At 36.9% G+C, this 16,478-nt stretch overlaps 1 protein-coding gene across 6 annotated transcripts in view; it reads left to right on the top strand.

The window, feature by feature from the left end:
* The window catches only part of SMPD3 (sphingomyelin phosphodiesterase 3), a 123,801-nt gene that overhangs the window by 52,433 nt on the left and 54,890 nt on the right, over window positions 1-16,478 (top strand). Inside the window, exon 1 of one of the 6 annotated variants that reach the window (XM_049805287.1) lies at window positions 13,526-13,597. The exons of the other annotated variants lie outside the window; for them this stretch is intronic. The gene's annotated coding sequence lies outside the window, so the exon portion shown is untranslated. Of the gene's footprint in view, window positions 1-13,525; window positions 13,598-16,478 lie in introns of those variants that run through there. 6 annotated transcript variants of the gene reach the window in all.

Raw genomic sequence — 16,478 nt, 5'->3', positions numbered from 1 at the left:
TCCATTGACACATTGGGTAGGGTTGGTCCTAACATACAAGTAATTTCAATGTATTTGGTATTCACAGTATGTCTATGTAATAAACTAATTAAACTGGAGCTTTATATAACAGTCCTTCAACATGTACAGCAATAGCTAAATTAAATATGAGTGATTGTAATGGAGAAAGAGAGAAGGAAATATATAAATAATGAAAAAATAGTGGCAGTAAAAGCAATATTAAATTTGGATGGGAGAGCTGATGAGATGCAGAATACAAGGTGGTCAGTGTAAGCAGATGAGCAGTTGAAGTGCAATCACATATGGTGTCTTCATCATAAAAAGACTAACAGCTATGTAAGAGATGTTATTAGACATTCTCTGTTTTGTTTAGGGATTCTCTACTCTAAAACACTTCAACATGAATGTGTAGAAAGTGGAAGTCCTTGCTGGTAGCCTTTGAAAGAAAAGACATTTGAACTGAAAACTGTATCTTAGGGTTTTATTTCACTGTCTATTATATTGTAAGCTACCAAGGAGAGTTTATGCTGTGGGATTTTTCTCCTTTATTTGTTTATGCATCTATGTTACAGTTTTTTGCTTGTGCTTATACTCTTGTAGTTTTATTTTCTTCGAAGCTTATGCTGAGCAAGTGTTTGCATGCATAAATGGGCATCCAGGCATGCAGGTTTTAGTAGTAACAAATAATAATAGCATTTCACTTCTTTTGTCTGTATTGTGATGGCAACGCGTGTTGCATTAGCACTCTGATTGCAGTGCTCTTCTCAAAATTCCTGTTTTTTGCTGCTGGATTCTGAAACCACTGGATTGATTGATCTTGGAGACGTGCTGAGCTTTTCCCCAAAGCCTTTCATACTCATTGTCAGCAGGTGAATTTTTTAACAGTTTGACCCTATCGGTAAATCACTGAAGTAGAGGTGAAGGAATCAATAAATGTTTAATGATTTTTATTGAACTAGAGAATCAGGAATCTATATGTAAACAGAAATTTCATCTTTCTGCAGTATTTGTTTGTAAAACTAGGTGAATAATACAAGGATCTCAGTAGGACACTGGGTGCTTTTTCTTGCAGTCAGTAAATGAAAGTATCTTTCTCTACTTTCTGGAGAGCTCCCTGTAACATATGCCCAGCATCTACCTAATTTTTTAACTCCTTATTTTATGTGGTATATTTTACCAGCATTGCTTCTCCATTCTGTGATAACTATAGTCATATAAATTGATTCTGATGGGCATTATTATTATCAGAGGATTCTAGACGGTCTGTGGCTTGTCTTGAATGATGTGTGTAAGCAGGACGGTGTGTCATAAAAAGACATTTTTTGTCAACTGCTAAGTTGAAGAATTCAAATCCAGGTTTTAGCTTCTGCAGCTGAAGAATCTCCCCTAGATATCTGCTAGACTTTGTTGTCTTCCTTTGCTTTTTTTTTTTCCTTTCTTTTCCAGAGCTCTCCTTTGTTCCTTAAAAGTCTCAGCCATGATGCTGAGAAAATCTTCCAATGCCACTATTTAGAGTAACCTCTTACGTTCTCTAGTGCTTTCCACATTTCACCGGAACCCTTCTTTTTTTTCTTCCTGATTTCCTTCTTTACTACTCTTCTTAAACATAACTGCATAAACTTTACTTCTTGTACATTTAAATAAATAAATAATAAAATCTTATTTTATTTAGACCTTCTTCACAGACTGTTAATCTGAGTACTGAAGTTGATGTAACAATTGACTAGTGAGTGGAGGAGCATCTTGAAACCACTTGAAAACATTGAATGAAGTAATTAATTTTGAGATGGGTTAAGAAATGTCTTTCAGCCAACAAAAATGACTACTTAATTCCATTTATTAAATTTTATAATTTTGTGGTTCAGACCATGTATGAAACAAGTTGTAGAAAGCAAAGTTATATAATGAATTTTCTGCTCATTTTTCTTTCTTGATGTCAAAGGATTGTCTTTACTTATGATTTGCGGACTTCTTAAAATTTTAACTTGAAACTGATTCTTCATGATGTACTGTACCATTTTGAAGTATGTGAAATATAGCACAACTTAGCTAAAAATTTGTCAGTCTATATGTTACCTTCATAATTTAGAAAGTAATCTGATTTCTTTGTACCCACTGCTTATGCAGGTTCATGCATGTTACTGTTGTGGCTGTTCAATTACACTGGCAAGGTTTGGTAAACATGCTAACTACCCATAGCATTTTGCAGTTTACATTGTGGTGAGGAAGGAGCTAATATTGCAATGAATATACTGGAAAGAAGATGAAATTTTTCTTTCAAAATGTCAAAATTATCAAACAATGGGAAAATTCTTGCTGTAGATAAGTGTGTTTTTTTGAATACTAAATGTAGATTTTAATTGTTCAGGGTATAAAACTTACATGCAATCCATTCCATTGTAAAGGAAATTTGGGTGACAAAGTGGTCAAAACTTTCAGCCCTGTGTTAGTTGTATCCCCAGTCCTGCTAGGCCTCATGGAGCTAAACTGCTCTTTGTTCTAGAGCCATTGTGCAGCCCTGGGAGAAACCTGTCAACATATGTAAAATTGTTATGATTTCTACTTTTACCCACTTCTTTGCGAGGAAGTAAGTCAGAGGCTTTGCCCTCATTACAGCCTTTGATGTAGTTGTGGCAACCAACTCTCCTGGTGTTTAAAGAGGATAAACTGCAAGCCATGATTTGCGCTGATGCAATTTATTGCATTTTCACAAGGGTGTGAATAGTGCACTTTTGGGGGGAGTTCTTTTGTTAAGGAAAGCAGCAAATTGTCTGTAAACTCAAGATGTGTGTGAGACTGGTGTTTGAGGGCATTGGTAAGGTGAGAAGCCAAAAACTAACAGAAGATTGTAAGGGAGTTATAAGCTTTAGAATTGTTAGCCACTGGTAAGTCAGCTTCTTGCAAGACGGGAAAGATTATGAACCCTGGAAAAAGCAGAACAATCTTCTCTCTTTCTTTTCTCTCTTTCCTCTCATCAAGAAAATAAATGCTACTTCAAAGATAAAAGATGAAGAAGATAAATCTTGGAAATTTCTAAATGAGGATTTTAGAATTAACACGGTATATTAGGTTTAGATGAGAGTAGCTCAGAAAAATAACAGGACTTTTTCTGTTTGAATTAGGTGTATGTGTGTGTACCAGTGTACGTGTACCAGTGTAAGAAAACCGATTACAGTATTGCAGTGTTACAGGTTTGGGGTTTGGGGATCTTTTTGTGACACAAGAAGATGTGAGTCTCAGAGTGATCATTTGATATTATACTTGGCATGACTATATATCAAGGCACTCCGAATCTAATTGCACAAAATAGCAGACAAGTTTTGATCAGTGAATAAAAGGATATGAAGACTGGTGGATAGAACCCACATCAGAAGGGAGAGACGTGCTTACAGCACATTTCTGTAGGTTTGCAGGTTATGGATTATAACTGGAGGAGATTTACAAATGTCTTCCGTGAAAGACTGGCATATAAACATCTGTGATCATAATGTGCCCAGTTGGAGCATATTTTCATGTGGGACTATATTGATTCCTTGGGAATGGTGAAAGTAAAAAGCACAGAGTTACTCAGTGTATAAAAAGAAAGGGTGATGTGGTAAGTAAATAACCATATGCAGAGTGTCTGTTAGGAGAAAAATTCTTTAAGTTGATCTTTTTCCTAACACTCCTTCCTCACCCCTTCACAAATATATCCATTTTCTTTCTAAGTATGTGTACAGATAGCAAGCTTGTAGTACATGAATCACCTTTTTATTTTTTTGTTTCTATTTTAATAGTTCATATTTTAAAGATGTTTGTAAAAGTAGTTTTATTTCTATATAACCAGTTGCCTAATTCTGTTTATAGTATCAACTTAAAATAAAATATTAAAAAGGAGAACAAGTATGATACGAAAAGACAGTGACTTTTTGAAAGTTTCAACTAAGAGTGTGAAAGGCTAGTAGTTAAGAGTGTTAGACCCAAGTTCAAATCTAGAGTTGCAATGGGAGAGTTCCAAACTTAGCAGCTGGCATTTATCTATGTCTGACAGAGCAAAGCTTTGACTTCAGTAACACATACCCTAATAATTCAAATGTTATTTAGTTTATATATGCATTAGGAAAGACCCTTTACAGTTGAAGTCATTATTTTGTAATCCTTTTAAGGCAAAATGTGTGCTTTCTGGTCCTCTGACCCTTATGCTAGCCTATTGGCATAAGTGCAGTTGGGTAAATGACAACAAAACCTTACTAGCAGCCTTAAATAAGAATCACCCCCAAATATAAACAGATGACAGTTGTGACATGGATGTATTTTGGAGAGCCCTGTTGTTATACCTTTGTTCCTGTTGTCCTGTTATTTAGTGATAGGAAACAGGGACTTCCCATCTCCCTGTGTATTTGAGTGCTGCTGCTTTAGTAAAATCTTTACTCTTTCCAAAATTGAGGATTTTGCTTTCTCCTTGCATATTTCTCTGAGTGATTTTACTGTCTTCTGCTGTGTTTTAGAGTTGTTTAATCTAGTATTTCCTATGGGTGGTGCTGTATACTGGAGATGTTTGGGCTAATATTTCCTTGATTCTATCAAGGATAAAAAGCTAACTGACCATGTTGATAAGTCAGTGAGGGAAGTGGGGAAAGTGAACAAATCATTAGTTAAATGACTGTCGTGGGCTGATACTAGAGAATTTAAAGAAGAGATGCCTAGATGTCCTGGTTTCAGCTGGGATAGAGTTAACTGTCTTCCTAGTAGCTGGTACAGTGCTATGTTTTGAGTTCAGTATGAGAAGAATGTTGATAACACACACTGATGTTTTCAGTTGTTGCTAAGTAGTGTTTCGACTAAAGTCAAGGATTTTTCAGCTTCTCATGCCCAGCCAGCGAGAAAGCTGGAGGGGCACAAGAAGTTGGCACAGGACACAGCCAGGGCACCTGACCCAAACTGGCCAACAGGGTATTCCATACCATGGGACGTCACATCTAGTATAGGAACTGGGGGGTGGGGGCAGGGAATCGCCGCTTGGGTGTCTATCAGTGGGTGGTGAGCAATTGCACTGTGCATCATTTGTACATTCCAATCCTTTTACTATTACTGTTGTCATTTTATTAGTGTTATTATCATTATTAGTTTCTTCTTTTCTGATCTATTAAACCGTTCTTAACCCCAGCCAACAACTAAGCGCCACGCAGCTGCTCACTCACTTCCCACCTCAGTAGGATGGGGGAGAAAATCAGGAAAAGAAGTAAAACTCGTGGGTTGAAATAAGAATGGTTTAATAAAATATGAAAAGGAGAAACTAATAATGATAAAGATAACACTAATAAAGTGACAGCAGTAATAGGATAAAGGGATTGGAATATACAAATGATGCACAGTGCAATTGCTCAGCACCCACTGATCGATGCCCAGTTAGTCCCCGAGTGGCGATCCCCCCCTGCCCCCACCCCCCAGTTCCTATACTAGATGTGACATCACATGGTATGGAATACCCTGTTGGCCAGTTTGGGTCAGCTGCCCTGGCTGTGTCCTGTGCCGACTTCTTGTGCCCCTCCAGCTTTCTCGCTGGCTGGGCATGAGAAGCTGAAAAATCCTTGACTTTAGACTAAACACCACTTAGCAACAACTGAAAACATCAGTGTGTGTTATCAACATTCTTCTCATACTGAACTCAAAACATAGCACTGTACCAGCTACTAGGAAGACAGTTAACTCTATCCCAGCTGAAACCAGGAAACTGCTCAATTCGTTTGAAAGTGTACCAATGGCTGTCTGCAATGGATGAACAAGCTTGTGGAGGTCAACAGGGTGGCACAGTTTTCTGAAGCCTTGTGAGATGATTGTCAGAGTTTTAACCGAGTAACAGAATATTTTTAAACAGCTAATTCTAGCTAGTTTCTTGCTCATGTTATCAGCTATTTTGAATTCTCAACTCTAAAGGTAGCTTTCAGTATGAATTGACTGGCAAACCTGGGTGTCTAGTTTAGAGGGTTCCTCTCTGAAGTCCAGGTGCCTAAAAGCTAAGGAGTAAAATGGCTTTCAGGTGTCTGTAGGAATAGAAGTTTTCTGTTAGATCACAGCCAGTTTTTTTGCCTGTCCAGGACATGCTTAGAAAATAATCTTTCATCTATCCTTCTTCCCCTATACTCCCTTGCCCATGCGATGCTTGGGTAATAGAAGTACCTGAGCTTAGAGACCCTTCTGAGAGCATGTGAGAGACTAAGATATGAAAATGAATTGCAACTCAGTGCCTTCCTATAATTAGGTAAAAGAGAGCACAGTATGTCTCAGAACATAGAAAGCAGGGTAAAGTATGATTTTTATTTTTTTTAAGGAAAGATGTGGCAGTAGTATGATAATGATCTTGCACTCAGATATGCTGCAAGAACTGCCATTGTAAAGCAGATTAATGTCACAAAAAGGTAGTGTCAAACACATTACCTCTTTTCATACAGTTTTAAAAACATGATTTCACCTAAGCTTGTGTACTTTTTATGTCATTATCATTATTATAAGCAAACTTCACTATAATGAAGCATAATTTGAAAAATAGTTCACACTTTCATTTAAATGAAAGCTGATCTTTAAGGCAGCTGGAATACCCATTTTAAAAACAGTGTTTATATTTGGAATTTATACTCTGATTATTGTGAATTAAATACATCTTTGAAAGATATGGTTGTCTATGAGTCCTCATTAGGGTTTACCTTAACAGTTGAACAAGACTTTTTTTTTTTTCTTTTCTTTTTCTTTGAGGGTCCTACTTGAAAAATCATCTGCTTCATCTGGCTGTAGATTCAGTCTATAGAATAAACTCAAGCTATAAAAAAAGGTTGTGTTAACAGGTATGGATCAAACAAAAATAAAAAAGGGAAAAGCATCTTCCTGGATCAGTCTTTTAAATTGTTTTGGAGGGTCTGCAAATGAAAAGATAGGAAAAGTGTGTGGATATGGATAAATATATGTGTGTGTACAATACATTATGTAAATGTATTGCATAAATATAAATATATATTTTTTTATATATATATATTCCACATAAAAAGTAACCGTGTACATGTACAACTTTTATTTTTACACATGAAAAGAATGATGGACGCACCTATTGTTTTCTCTAGTTTGTTTGGGGTTTTTTTAAGTAAAAATGTTGCAAGTGCTCCTCCTTACTCTTTCTTAAAGCTTCCCAAGATTCAAAATAACCGGTTGGCTATACTTGCATTTGTGTCACATGGTAGTTAAGCATGTTAGCAGCAAGTATATTCCTAGCACTCTGTGAAGATCCACTTCTGTCTCCAGAAACTGATTTCAGCAAATAATTTTGAAAATGGTCTTACTTAACATAGCTCTGCTGGCAAGTGATAACTGGTAAGAATGGAACAGATTTTTATTTTTTTGTTTTTTAAATAAAAGTGATTACTGTAAAATGTTTCCAATTCAGTAGTGACCTTGAAGAGTGAAGTGGATCAGTTTTCAAAGGCTGACATTGAAAATGGATTTTGGGATAAAGTCCATATGTATTGCAAATTATGTTTGGTCTCAGTCCAAAGGTGATACTAAACCTTGAAAATAAATTCCTACTAACCCAGTTTATATAAAATTTGCGTTTTCCTTTTATATAAAAATTTGTTTCCCCAAAGATAGAACTAACATCTAGTAACATAAATTTTGATGTCTACATATATACACTTCTTTAGTACAAAGGTCCATAGCTGAGTTAAGATCCTTAAGGCTTGCATATCATTGCTTGTCCCACTAGTTAGAAGCACTTGCCTTAAAATTGAATATTCTCTTGCAAATTAATAATTCTCCAGAATGTCTTAAAGCTGCTGAAATGCTTGGGAATGTTTTAGACCTATTTTTCACAAAAAAATTTTCACAAAGATTTTTTTCAGAAATGTTTGGTTTTTCATGACAGCTTTCATCTCAAAATTGTGAGCTAACTGGACAATAATACTAATTTGCAAAAATCAAACTAGTATGGTTCTACAAAACAGTGCTAGTTTAATTCTTCATTGTCATGCTGTTTACTCATTAAGGCATAGCCACTGGATTCAAGACCCTCAAAAAGGACTTACGTTCCTAAGTACTTGTTTTAGGCACATGTCTTTTTGTCACAACTTGGATTATTTGGCTTTTAATCATAATTCTTCAGCACTTGTGTTTTTGTTCTGGTGATGACAGGAAAACAGTCTTACTGCATCCTGTAAAATTGTTCAGTAGATTGTTGTTAGCAGAAGCTGTTCAAATCCCTTTTTTTTTTTTTTTTTTTTTTTCTCAATTTTTGTTTTCAGGGGTTTGCAAAGCAGGAACATTTGAAATTTTAAAGTGTTTCTGATTGTTTTACCATATGTGACTGAGTTATAGGAAGGCAACCTAATTATTCTCTTGTAAATCCCACCGTGGACCCGTCGCTGAACTTCACATCAGTCAGTATTCTAGTGAGCAAACTTGGGGAAAAAAGTGATCCAGTGTGTAATTATTCTTAAGCAGCTGCTTACAGTGGGTGTGACAGCCTGGTGCCTTCTTTGCCATGTAAGCATGCGAAGAATTCTTTTACTGATGTGAAGTTTTTCTTGCTTATTGCTATGGTTTCTTTCCACTACCATTTATTGCAAATACTTTTCAAGAATTTGTCATGTTAGCTTTGAATTTTTTTTTAATTATTATTTATTTATTTTTAATTCTTGTTGGTCTGGCTGTAGTAGGTCAGCCTGCACCTGGAGGGGAGGGATAGGGTTGTTAACCGCTTTTACAAACTGGTGTAAGAGTTCTCTGAGCCCTGAGAGGTAAAGATGGAGTTTTGTTTGAGCTACTGGCTTCTAAGGAAACCAGAAAATCCAACCTTTGATGCTTTGTGTGTGAGGAGGGACACGTTTCATTCTTAATTCCAAGACACTGTAAATCTAGGTTGCTCTTTTTGTAGAGGAGAAACAAAGTGCTGATTTGCAGTGTTGGAAAAAGTCATAGTTGTAACACTGAATGACTTCCCTGGTGGCTTTCTATCAAAGACATTTTTAAAGGCATTTGAGCACCAAACTTTGTGCCTTTTAAAAAATCCTTCCTGTGAAAACAAAGGTGATTTAGAAAGGCTTTTCAATTGGAAAGCCTTTGATAAGACTTCATACTGGTTTCACAATTTCAGGACAAACATTCTTAATCTAATAGCTACTTGCTTACAAGCTCACTCATGCTTTCTCGAATGCATTCTTAGTAATAAGGAGGCCATAATGAATGTTTGGGTACTGATGTGGATCTCTGAAAAGTATGAGTCGTGAGCAGTGTACATTGAAAGAGATGCCTAAAAGAGAGCAGTCCTTTAGTTTTGTGTTGACTGCTACATAATGTGTATTAAATTTTCCAGTGCACATCTCCATATTTATTGCAAACTGGATTTGGTGCTTTTCTTCATATGTTTCCTTACTAGCTTATTCCTAGCTTCTAAACCATGTTGGCTTGGTTCCCTGCTGAAGTTATTTATGTTTTGTTGGCATCATGCGTTAATGGTGTTTTCATGTAGTCAGGGTTATCTATCTGAAAGTTCTTAAGAGTCTTGAGCTACCCTTTACCAGCATAAGTTCTATCAATGATTAGAGTATGCACAGGAACTTGGGCTACTGACTCAGTTTCCTAATACAAAATTGGTTGTGTTGTTCACTTACATTGCGTGCCATGTTAGGGGTTCCTGTGAGGTCAAGACCTTGCTATGCCAACGCATATTGACATGTCATTAAAAGACAGTTGTTGCTGCAAAAAGCTGTAAAATCTTTGAGGACAAGTTGTAGACCACAATAACAGTAATGGAGGGTTGCTCTTCCTGTATTTGTCAAACATTCATCTCCACACAAAAACACACCTTGGTGACTATTTTTAGGATCATCATGTCCAAAAAATGTTGCTTTTTTTATATTGTCAGGAATGCATATATTTTCAATAATCATATTACTTCTGCTGCAGATCCAGGGGAGGGATACGCTGCATTTATGCCGTTGTTGTTTAATGGTAGAGATAGCTTAATTTTCTGCTTTCAGAGCTTGTTAACACAAACTGCATTTGAAAATGGTATTTTTCATTTAGTGAAAATGCATTAATGGGGCTAAAACTTGCTCAATAACTGCATGATATATTAAAGAATGTTGTGATTTTTGTATGCCATGTGGCATCAGTTTACAGTACTTTGTGTCCTTTTTAAGGAATGTAAGACTAGAAGGGACCATCTGGGTTATCAAATACAAAGTCCTCACAATTGCAGACAACAGTGAGAGAAACAGAGGTGGTGCAGAAAGGTCCACTTTTTTTTTTTCATGTACCCTCCCTTGCCAAAGACAATAAAGATAAAGCACTTCCCAAAACCTTAAAGAAAAGTAAAAAATATTTTTAATTAAGGAGAAAGCTAACTACAGTTTCAGGTTTTGTTGTGGCCAAGAAGAAAAGCTAAAAGTGTAATGAATTGCATACAAATTGCGAGAAAAAAGAAAGCACTTACAATTAACTAAGAACAGGATTCAGAAGACTTCAGAATTTTTGCAGTTTACTTATTGCCAGTTGCATTTCTGAAAGCAAAAATGAGCCACTAGCTGGGACACAGACTGTGTATAAACCTCTTATCAGTTTGGAAGGGACATCAAGGCTATTGGAGAATGGCTATCCAAAGCACAACTCTATCATTCTGAGCTACAAGTAACATTTTGTTTCATAGTATAAATTATCTTCAAGATGAATATAAACCAACAATTATGAAAAGATAGTATAGTAATGGAGCTATTCATTGTAAGCAATTTTTAGTGGGTTGATTTCAAGTTAATCTGGAAAAATAGCATCTTTTGTTCAGAGAAATAAACTGCATGTGTTACCATAACATTATGCAGATCAGTACCCATTACAGTAGCATTTAAGTTGATTTTAATAGGAGGAGGTTTTCAGAGCTGTAAAGGGGGCAGTCAGTTGTTTAGTTCCTTAATGAGTTCAGAAGAGTGAGATTCTTGTTTCTGTCTTAGTGTCTCTTCAAAGACATATCTTTTTTCCATGTTTGGGAGCAAATGAACAGGTGAATGCATACTTCATGTACTGGGAGTTTCTTAATCCACAGGGGTGCATACTATCTTGAATTGATCTCCAGAAGAGATGTACGCATGAGGGAATTTCCTCTTCCCTGGCCCTTTCTCCCTTGGCATCTCTATACACAGTAGAGAGATATATTCCTGCTGAGTTTTAGGTATTTTTTATTCTTTTCATATTATCTGTGACTACTTTTCATTCTTTTTTGTTGTTTTAGGAAGATTTTAAATCATAAAGTAAAAATACTTTGCCCTTGTCTGAATGAAAGAAATAATTTAATCCTATGGAGAAGGATGGACTGGCAGTATTGAACACCCACATACGCACCACAATAAATCCACCAGTTCTTTCCTACAGCTCTTATATGAGCAATTATAAAACAGCTTAACAGTTCTGCTAGTCAATGTTAATATATGCAAATACGTACATGAAAGTTCATGCACACCTACACACTCATCAGTTCACATAGATGAAGTCTTAGGTGAGGAAAGTCATGAGTATTGTTAGATGGTACAGAGTAAGTTTCCTCTTGAAGACAAGTTTTCCAGTGCTCCTAATTGTTTTTTAACATGTCTCCCAGCTCCTGCCTTTTGGCTTCATTACTGTCAAAGTCGTGTAAATGTCTTGGTCTGCTCCTGTGGAACACGTAACACAGCTAGGACTGGTGAAGAAATTCTGTCTTTGGATCTGTGCAGCTCCCACTTGCTCAGATTTGAACTGCTCACAGAAATGCAAGGATAAAAGCAGGCCTACAAGAGTAACATATGCAGGGAAAGACTAAAAATCTCCGTGAACATTTCCTCTAGCTCTTGCTTAGGTATAGCTCAGGTAAAGCTTTATTCATTTGACTGGGAATTTTGCCTAGCAGAGATTGTAAAATTTATTTCCAGCTGTCAAGTTTAATTTATATAGTACCCATACTTTAAATTTACAATAATAACAGAAATTATCTAAAGACTTTTAAAATGCCTTTTAGAATTATAGTAATATAGAGTTAGAGCAGTAGGATAGAAAGTTATTAAATAAATTTTTAGATGCAAACAGAAATTTTAATTAAAATAATTCAGGTTATTTCATGCTTCCATGAAGTCAACACATGATACAGGAAGTTCAGAACACTAGGTAATAAATTCCAGAATGTTAGAACAGGTGGCAATTAAAAAATAAAGCAGAATAAATAACAAAAAATGCCCCCCCCCAATCCCTGTGTATTTCTCTAGTGATTGTGGAGCTCTGTTCTTTCCGTCTTTATGTAGAACATTTCTGTCAAGGCCAGTTCTTTCCTAACCCTTGCAAAGAAATATACCACCACAGAAATAGAAGCAGATAGTGTTTGATCCACAGTTCATACAGTGCGTAACCTCAATACTGGTAGGGGGTTTTTGCCTGTTACTATCTACATCTGTTTTAAAAACTGTACTGTTGGAGAAAAAATTCCGCTTAGTATTTCCAGTGCAAGCACTTAAAACAACAAATCTCACAAACAATGCATACTACTGAACACTTTAGAAAATGCTAAATAGCATTTAGTACAGAATTTCTGAGTGATACTGTCACAGCACTGTTCTTGTGAAAGATAGGCAGCAGTCATGCTGGTTAAGCAAGCAGTATTATTTCTTTGCTGGGAGCTTCTTGTGTTAATTTTATCAATATAATGCTTGGCTCTTTGTTGTTGTTTTATATTGGTTCATGTTGCTTTGCAATTTGCATTCAAAGGGTTATTTATTTTTAAGTTCACAGCTTATGTCTGTAGGAGACAAGGAGTAGCTTTAAATAATCCCTTTGGCAATATTTAGTAGACTGTACTGAGTGCTAACAGTGCTTTGAATTTTATCTCCAGTATCTCAGGGTTGTGATACCAGATATGAATTGAGGAGTTTCAGCAGACTTAGATTGAACAAACCTTCTTTGGTTAAAAATAAAATGCCCAGAAATTACTGAGAGGCACCCTCCAGCAGACAGAGCCCTTGTCCGTAGAAGATAATGAAGCTAGGATAAGTTGGCCTTAACATTTATGTGTCCCCTCAGTAATATATAGGAAGAATTTGGAAGAATTCCTTTCTTTTAATTCTTTCTTCCGTTTGCTATATTCCCATGTGCAATTAGACTGTATTAATTTCAAAAGAGTTGTTCTGGGTCTCTGCATTTACCCAATGGTCTCAGCTCTTCTTGTAGCTTAAATGCTAGCTGGTTGCCTTTTCTGAGAAGCTGGTGAATGAGGGTTCAGTTACCTGGGGCATTATGACTCAAGAAATTAAGCAATTCTACATCAAGGGTCTGATCTTTCTTGGGATGCATTTTTAAGAAGCCCTCAAATATTTCTGACTGCAAAGGTGAAGATTACCCTTCAAGAGACCTAGCTGAAGCAATAGGAGAGATAATAGTAGCTTTTCTGTAGCAGCAGGTAGGCTGCCTGGATGAACCTGTTTGTTCCCTTAATCTTTAGGTCTTTGGAACTGATGCTCTTTGATCGGTTTGTGATGACAATTTGTTGGAGGACTCCAGTGCAGGTCTTTACAGTGAATAATATATTGATCTGCTGAATGCTTCCAAATGGATGTTTGAGGTGTATGTATTTATTTGTTTTGTCAGAAAATAATTTTGGTGGGTGGCCAAATCGATGTAAAATTAAGTAGATAACAGCATACAACTTTAATGTTAAATAGTTATGGCTACTATGAGCTACTCTACGTATGAGCTTTCTCTAGCATCTATCTTTAATGTATTCTGCATTTGTACTGATGTGATGATTCTGAACTTAGAATCAATAAGCTGAGAGAATTAGTCATTATATATGAGTATTGTGTCCTTTCTCAGGGAATTTAATCAGTAACACCATATGCAATTAATTTGAACAAATCTAAGCAGGTTACAGAAGGATCAGGAGCAAGGATATATTCATAACAATTAGGCAACACCTATATTAACTGTTCAGATTAAAATTATAATTTGAATTAAAATTCAAGTGAGGCCCATTTGCCTTTAACCAGTTTCTTGGAAGTAATCACTGCTGAAGTACATATTGAGCCATTTCATTAACCTTTAAAAGAGTGTCTCTGAGTGTTGCTCCTTGGCTGAGATGTTAATATGCTAGTCATGCTGATGACCTGTTCACAAAAGCTGAATTACAAGCTGCATTTGCATTGATCTACGGATGAAGAGTGCTATTTTAGAGCCGAGTGTTGTTCTCAAACCACAACTATATATACTTATTTCAGAGATAATACAACAAACACTAATTATGTTGATGAAAATGCATCAGTTTTTAATGTGATGAGTATGAAATACATCTTTTTGTCCATCAAAGACACCAAGATAGACAGTTACCACACTCCTAAAAGCTTGTGAAGGGGTGGAACACAGGGCAAGAAATTAACTGATTTCAGTGGGGAAAGTTGCCTCAAAGAATAAAATTGTCTATTTTCAGAGGGCAGCTTGTCTTCTGACATGCTGACTGACTGTGCAGGTTCACCAGCTCATTGGGCTCCTGATCAGTGAGGTGCCTCCCTAACAAGCTGTGCCTAAATTCAAGGTCTAACACAGCACAGAACTCAAGCAGGTAAATGAGCTTGGACTGGGAAATTGGGCAGTGAATGAGGAGGTGCACACAGAGGTCCAAGAGCTCGCCTAAGGGCAGGTGACATGTGCAGGAGCAGGAATGCACTTTGCTTTGTGTCTCTGCCCCAGCTCCTGCTGCTCAGCAGTTTCTGGATCACCCTGTCTCGTAGAATCATAGAATGGTTTGGCTTCAAGGAATCTGAAAGATCATCTAGTTCCATCCCCCCTGCCATGGGCAGGGACACTTTCCACTAGACCAGGTTACTCAAAGTCCCATTGTCATGGTTTAACCCGAGCTAGCAACTAAGCACTGTGCAGCTGCTCACTCGCCCACCCCCCAGTGGGATGGGGGAGAAAATCAGGAAAAGAAGTAAAACTCGTGGGTTGAGATAAGAACTTTTTAATAGAACAGAAGAAACTAATAATGATAACACTAATAAAATGACAACAGAAATAATAAAAGGATTGGAATGTACAAATGATGTGCAGTGCAATTGCCCACCACCCACTGATTGACACCCAGCTAGTCCCCGAGTGGCGATTCTCTGCCCCCACTCCCCAGTTCCTATACTGGATGGGACATCACATGGTATGGAATACCCTGTTGGCCACTTTGGGTCAGCTGCCCTGGCTGTGTCCCCTCCCAACTTCTTGTGCCCCTCCAGCTTTCTCACTGGCTGGGCATGAGAAGCTGAAAAATCTTTGACTTTAGTCGAAACACTACTTAGCAACAACTGAAAACATCAGTGTTATCAACATTCTTCTCATACTGAACTCAAAACATAGCACTGTACCAGCTACTAGGAAGACAGTTAACTCTATCCCAGCTGAAACCAGGATACCCATCCAACTTGGCCTTGAACATTTCCAGGGATGGGGCATCCACAATGTCTCTGGGCAACCTGTTACAGTGCCTCACCAACCTCAGAGTAAAGCAGAGTAAAGAACTTCCTCCTTGCATCTAATCTAAATCTACCCTCAGCTGCTTATGTTGTGCAGTGGCAAGAAGGCAAAGGCAGGGCAGCATTTGAATTAGGACTATGGATGATACTAGAGATATCAGAAACGGTGGAGCATGTCTAAAAGTTTGTGAATCAGTGCTTTGTCCTGTATTGGCTGCCATAACATGGTCATTACTCTGGTCATCAAGTTTATCCTCCTGATCCAATAAAAAAAAAGTAATACAAGTTATTTAGAATTACAGTGTTAGGCTGTTGTGGAGGTCACCCTTTAGTCCTGGCCTGACAGTTCGGTTAGTTTTTAATTCCATCATTACCACTGTGTCTTTGAGATGAAAGCTAGTGACAAGAGACACATCTCTGGTTCATTCCTTTAATATGTCTCTTTAATTTAGCATGTCTTGAAGGTAGGCTTTTAAATTTAAAAGTAGGTAAAAGTGCTACCATGAAAGCAGTTTTATGGTGTATAACTATGAATGAGTAGATACGAGATTTATTAGGAGTACTTAATGTCTGCGTGCATTAAAAGATGACTGTGAAATAGAAAATGTTGGGCAGAGGAAAAAACAAGGCACGTTTTAAGATTCGAGTTTCCTACTGTGCCAATGGCAAAGTCTTTTGTTGGTGATGATCTTTTTTGTGTTAGTATACCTAACCTGTTCTTGTTTTGGGAATTTCCATAAAGAAGAAGTAGTAGTAGTGGTAATAATAATAATAAATAATAATAATAATAATTACAGTTATACTCCCTCAAGTAAGAAGAAATAGAAGTGATTCAAAGGATTTTTCTAAGGGAAAGAAAGATGTGGTCACAGACCATAGGGAAAAAGAAGTGGGGACAAATATGTCCCATAGCTAGTAAATTACTAAAAACTAGGGCAAACAGGTTCATATCATAAAGCAAAACAGTAAGTTAAGTTACACATCCTG

Source organism: Accipiter gentilis, chromosome 7, assembly GCF_929443795.1.
Source record: "Accipiter gentilis chromosome 7, bAccGen1.1, whole genome shotgun sequence".
Classification (NCBI taxonomy): Eukaryota; Metazoa; Chordata; class Aves; order Accipitriformes; family Accipitridae; genus Astur; species Astur gentilis.
The sequence above is the reverse complement of the archived record's forward strand: the minus strand, read 5'-3'. Positions and strand labels throughout refer to the sequence as shown.